Source organism: Hydra vulgaris, chromosome 06 (genome assembly GCF_038396675.1).
Source record: "Hydra vulgaris chromosome 06, alternate assembly HydraT2T_AEP".
Taxonomy (NCBI): Eukaryota; Metazoa; Cnidaria; class Hydrozoa; order Anthoathecata; family Hydridae; genus Hydra; species Hydra vulgaris.
The window spans coordinates 18,015,337-18,021,336 of NC_088925.1; the positions used below are offsets into that span (position 1 = coordinate 18,015,337).

A 6,000-nucleotide genomic window follows, 5' to 3' on the forward strand; every position below is an offset into this window, starting at 1 on the left:
TGTCCCATTTTTCACCTTAACCTCTATTGCATGAAAGCCACAAAAGTTATTTCCTCAAAAACCAAGTACTTTTAGAAGTGCATAGAAAGGATAGGTAGAACTATCTGTCTCCCGTTTGAAAATTAATCACCTGAAGTATTTTTCTTTGCCTAAACAATGTTTAGGCAAAGTAAACAAAGTTCTTGTATACAGTAAATGAAATATAGGTACAAACTAAACAAGTACCAAGTAAACAAGTCAGTTTAGGTATAACGTTTAGGTATAAAGTAAAGAAAAATGGCAAAAATAAAATTAAAAAAAAATAGTGAAAATGTTCTGGAACTGAATAAATTCCCTTTTTCGAAATTTTCTTTGGTTTCTTAATAAAATGGATTGTTTCTGACTGGGGCAAAAAAAGTTGCTCTGCTGGTAGTGACCATTTCCAGTTAAGTCCAGTCTTTTATAATGGTAATTTCCTGCTTATTTTTTCCTAATTTTTTCAACTGCTTAAAAGAAATTATTCAATACTGTAAAATTATTCAGTAAATTTATACATTAAATAATATTGGTTATTAAATTAATTATTAGTTATAAAGTTTACTAATTGTTTAGCAAAGTTTTCATAAATAGTTCAAAATAAACAAACAAATCGGTTCAAGATTTATCTCTCCGTTGCATTTAACAATTACGTATTCTCTACAAGATTTAATCATAATTTTTTTTTTATTACTATTTTTTTGTTTTATCAATATCAAGCTTTTGCAAGTTTTTTTGCTTAATTCTGAATGATCTGGATTAGAAGTCTCAATAGTTCCGGTATTGGTATTTAGGCCAGCAAAGTCAATGTTCTTGGTCTCAATTGTATTTATAATACCGCTAGATGTATCTACATTGTATTTAATTTATTATTTTCATTTATAACACAAGAGAATATATCTGCCAAACATAAGCTTTTACCTAGGGCAGCACATACTTTACATCGCTTTGGTTTTTCAGAACCATCTGGGTGATCATTCAGTGACTTACTTAAATGATCTAAAAATGATTGGCTTGCTAAACACTAGTTGAGTCTAAACCTATATTAAGACATGGTAGTCGTGAAGACGCTTGAGGTTTGTCTAATGGAAAAACTCCAGTTTTGCAAAAACCAGCTCTAAGGTTATCATTACCATGTTTATTTAAGTTGGCAATTAAACGCTTTAAAAGTCTATGAAATTCATATTTAAGAAGAAAAACAATTCTCCTTCCTTCATATAATATTTTCTCCTTCCATTCACATAATATTTTTTCTCCTTCCTTCATATAATATTTTCTCCTTCCATTCACATAATATTTTTTTATTTTTTGGAGGCCATGTTCAATCCACGTATTCCATAACGATTCCGCTTTGTAAACAACATGGTGGTAGCAATTTATCTATAGCATTACCACAAAACATTACAAAGAATGAGATCTTTGTAGAATTAATGACGCGTTCAGCATACTTACATCCACGATTTGTTAAATTTTTTTTTACCTGGATCATCACTGAGATTGGTTTCGTCATAATTCTATATATTATTAGGTGATATATTGCTTATTTCATTTGATAAATTTATAAAGTAGAAACAATCACAGTCGTTCCAACTTCTGATCTCTTTCGCTTTATGTTGCTTGCAAATCTTAGTGCGAATTCTGGATTTTTTTTTATAAAACCTCGAATCTAATCGTCTCCTGGAAAATTATTTTTGAACCGAGGTATAACGACGTCTTTTTTGTCTAAATACCCTTTTATTATGCATCTTTTAGGCATTCATTTTAGGCATTTAAATCAATTTGTCATTCCAACAGAGTAACTACCATAATATCTACAAATGATCACTAAAAAAAGTTTTTTCTAATGCATAGGGTAACTTTAGCCCTGGCGAATGTCACTTTATTTAGTGGGCCATAGACAGCTTTTTTTTTTAAGCCTCAGCTGCAAAAAAATAATAAACTATTAAGCTTTCAAAGCATAATAGAATTAAACACTAATGATTTAAAATTGATTCACCTTTAGGTACTGCTATCATTGTAGAAGTTTACGCACCTAAAAAAAGTCGGATTTTAGGTGCTTCTAAATTGCAATTTACAATAATATCACAAAGACTCGAGTTAAGTAATTTAAGAAAACTAAATAACTAATTTATTTTCCACAATTAGCCACAAACATTAACCGGCATACTTTGCGGCACCGAGTTTAAACCACTTAAAACAAAAAATTTGGCTAGGATCAAAGTCATTCGTTTTACGGTAGTATTATGCAACAAAAAATTAACTCAACATTTTACTAAATTAATAACGTATACAGCGACGTATCCAGGTCGATTTTGATACCGGTATACCGGTATGGGCCCCAAATTTCTGCCCAAACTCATTTTAAAACAATTTTGTATTAGCATCAAGTTAGTGATAAAAAAATTTGTTGTCAAAATTACAAAATTGTTTTTAATGTTTAGAAAAAGCAACATTTGCAAACGGCTTTTACAACAGATTATTAATGTATTTTAAGTCAATCAGAATGCTTAATTCGAATTCACGGGGATGAGATATGGAATATGTTACTATTAGATTAAAATGTAAAATACACGTTTTGATTGGATTAAAATCAGGAACGCTTAGCATTTAATATTTTTATAATTCCTTTCATAAAAACATTAACTCGTTTCAAAATATACCTAAAATGAGTTTCTCCTCTGCTTACATTTTCATAACTATAATTTACTATTCGATTAAACTCTATAAGCTTTAACCTTTCTCATTTTAAATAATAGTAAAATTGCAGTAAAAATGTATATAAACGGTTTTAAATTATTAAATAAATAAAACTTTTTTAAAAGGTAATAACATAATCACGATAAATCACAGATAAAACTTGATTTAATAAGTGAGAGAAGAAAAAAAAGTCATTAACTTTTGAATGAATTAATAACCTTGCTATGCTTGTGTTTTGAATGAATTAATGGCCTTGCTACGCTATAACCTTGCGTTTTATGTTTTTATAAACGTTTTATGTTTTTATTACTAAAATTTATTCACAAAAGTTTATATAGTACGTTTAACTTACGTAATATGGGTCGACCAAAGACTTCTTGTAGAAGCCACAACACAAATTCTTCAACATACAGATCTTTACACTGTAAAAATAACAATGCAATTTCTGGACAAAAGTCAAGTTTTGAAGCATTTGCTGTTAACCAAACTACAAAACATGACACAGAACAAGTTCAAGAAGAGGTGGATCAGTAGTTGACTCCTGAAATAAGAACAAACGAAAGCGAAATTATTATTGGGCGTGAATCAAACGAAAGCGTTATCCCTAATATCAACGAACGTTTACTAGATGGATGTGTCACCAATCTTAGCAAAGACATCCACAAAGGACATTTACTGCACATCAAAGAGACACCAGGATGCTGCCGAAAAACTTCAACAGGTCAAAAAAATATTTTCAACCAAAGGAACTGTATACAATCAGATGGTTGATGGCAGCTCGCTGCCATCAACCATCTGATTGTATACAGTTCGGTTGCGGGTAAACAGCGCAACCGTAACGTCATAAAAAAGTTTTTTTAAAGCTGTTTACTTTGTAATTAAAAAGAACTGGGCAGTCCGGGAAAACTTTAGTGATGTCGTTGAATTTATTCGAGATCTTGGCGATAAGGAGATTCACACTTTAAAATTGCTAGCAAACGAGCGACTTACACATCATCAACTAGTGTTGATTAGTTCGTCAAAATAATAAGTGATAAATTAGACAATGAGGTTTGCACAAAAATTATTTTGGCCTATGACTTTGGTCTTCTTGCTGATGAGACGAGCGACGTAGCGGATAGGACTGTCTTCTTTGTTTTCATTAGATATGTCGATTCTGATTCTCATACTATTAAAGAAATATTTTTGGTTTAGTCCAAGTTATTGGAAGAAAGGATGCGCAAACCTTTTGTGAACAAATACAACTAGTTTTAAAATCTAAATGAGATAGATATCTAGCTACTGCGCTTCCATGGCTTTGATGGAACTAACACAATGAGTGGGGTGCGTAATGGTTTACAAGCTAAGCTAAAAAATAAATTAATCAAATAAATTTCTCAATATACCTAAATTGCTACAAGGCGTAACACGTCGATTAAGAAAAAATAATTTGTTTAACACGATGTCAACACCAGAAACAATTGATGAGTTTTTAAAGAAAATAAAAGTGCCATTTATGAGGAAATTAAAAGAGGAAATTGATGCAGCAAATGCGATTTTTAGCGTTTGATGCATTTAATGCAACTGGTGAAAATCAAGATCCTAACAAATTTTCAACTAACATTAGTAAACTTTCTCAATTTTATGGCTATGCAAAACCTGCTGTTATTAACGGGGAAAAAATTATTGCATTGCCTTTGTTTAATCCTATTCAAGATAATGAAGACGACATCCATCATTTTCTCTCTGATTATAGAGAAATCTTATTTAACCTTGAAATAAAAAGGAACCTAAAAATCCAAACTTTAGAAAAAAAAAAGGCAAGTTAAGAGTAATAACATCGATATGTATAAGCACGAACACCCGATAACAAGTGCTGCTATTTATACTGTTTTCCGTACCGAGTATGCATGTGAGCAGTACTATGATATAATGAAGTTATTCAAATTGTCACTACTTATACCACCTAGCACGGCAAACGTCAAAAGAGGGTTCTCTATGCTAAATTTAATACATTCTAAACAAAAAAATCGGCTTAGTATAGTAACACTTGATTGCCTTATGCGAATTTCTTTGGTTGGCAAAGAAATATTAACAAACCAAACTTATGAAGAGCTAACTGACATTTATCGAGACTCGGGCGAGAGACGCATTGATTTATAAAATGTCTATCCTTTCTAATATGCCTTAAATAAATCTTGTTAGTTTATTTGAAAGAAATATATTTATATATAAATCTATTGTTTATTAAATGTTGTAACTATAAAGCTTCTTTCGCGGGAGAAGCAGTAGGGAAACTTGATGTCATACTTTAAATTAGTTAGCGAATAAGAGGTATAAAGGAAAATAAGCGGCGAATCAATGTTGACGTCAAAGCCTTTAATATAAAATTACTGATTATTTTGGTTACTAATTCCTATTTCTACTATTTAAAAAAACTAAAGTTAATTTTAAGATTCTATGTTTTTATTTGTTGGAAAAAAAAAACAAGCTCCTTAAAACGCAGACAGACCGGTATGCCCAAAAACTTCTGGATACGTCACTGGTATAAATTAAATCAGAAGTGTTTGATGATATACACATAAGAGAAAATATTTTTCTCTTATGTGTACATCATCAACTCCACCATTTACATTACAGTTTAAATAATGGTTTTGGGAACAAAAGTAGATTTGTCTTGTTTTAGTATACTTCAAACTCAGCTAAAGCTACACAAGAAAAGATTTGTGTTTTTATTGTTTTCGTCATAAGTATAATTGCATTGCAAAGTGTAGGTGAAATTCTTAATTAAAATAAATATATCGTGAGGTCTTCTTTACGTTCCCAGTTTTGATAATTATATCATTAGGTGTTCATGATATTCTTACTTCTTATAATTATGTTATAATCAATAGGTTTTGCTCTTAATTATTATAATTTTATGATGAGCTGCTAATGGTAACTTTGTAATTAACATACAGTTGCTAGTTGTTATGTATCTTACTTAAAATGATTTATGTTCTTGATCAATTTTCTTTTAGAGTAGATTTGGTGAAAGATTTATGACAAAAGATGATATAGCAGATTTTATTTATTTTAAATATAGAAAAAGGAAATTCGTGATAACAGATTATCCAAATTTCTACTTATTCTTTTGGTTTCTATCTTTATAGTTTTAATGTATTTGGTTCCATTTTTATTTATTTCCGATTTAAAATGTAGTAAATATTTATATTTGCATTTTAGCAAGTGAAAAGTTGTAATGTAAAAATATGGTGCGCTATTATCTTAAATGTTAATATTTTTAATGTATTAAGATTTTTTCTTAAA

General features: G+C 29.8%; 1 protein-coding gene across 4 annotated transcripts in view; it reads left to right on the forward strand.

The window, feature by feature from the left end:
- Positions 1–6,000, forward strand: part of LOC100200001 (rab effector MyRIP) — a 43,611-nt gene extending 37,611 nt beyond the window's left edge. For all 4 annotated transcript variants that reach the window (XM_065799430.1, XM_065799432.1, XM_065799429.1 and 1 more), the window contains exon 6: positions 5,712–6,000. The gene's annotated coding sequence lies outside the window, so the exon portion shown is untranslated. The remainder of the gene's footprint in view (positions 1–5,711) is intronic.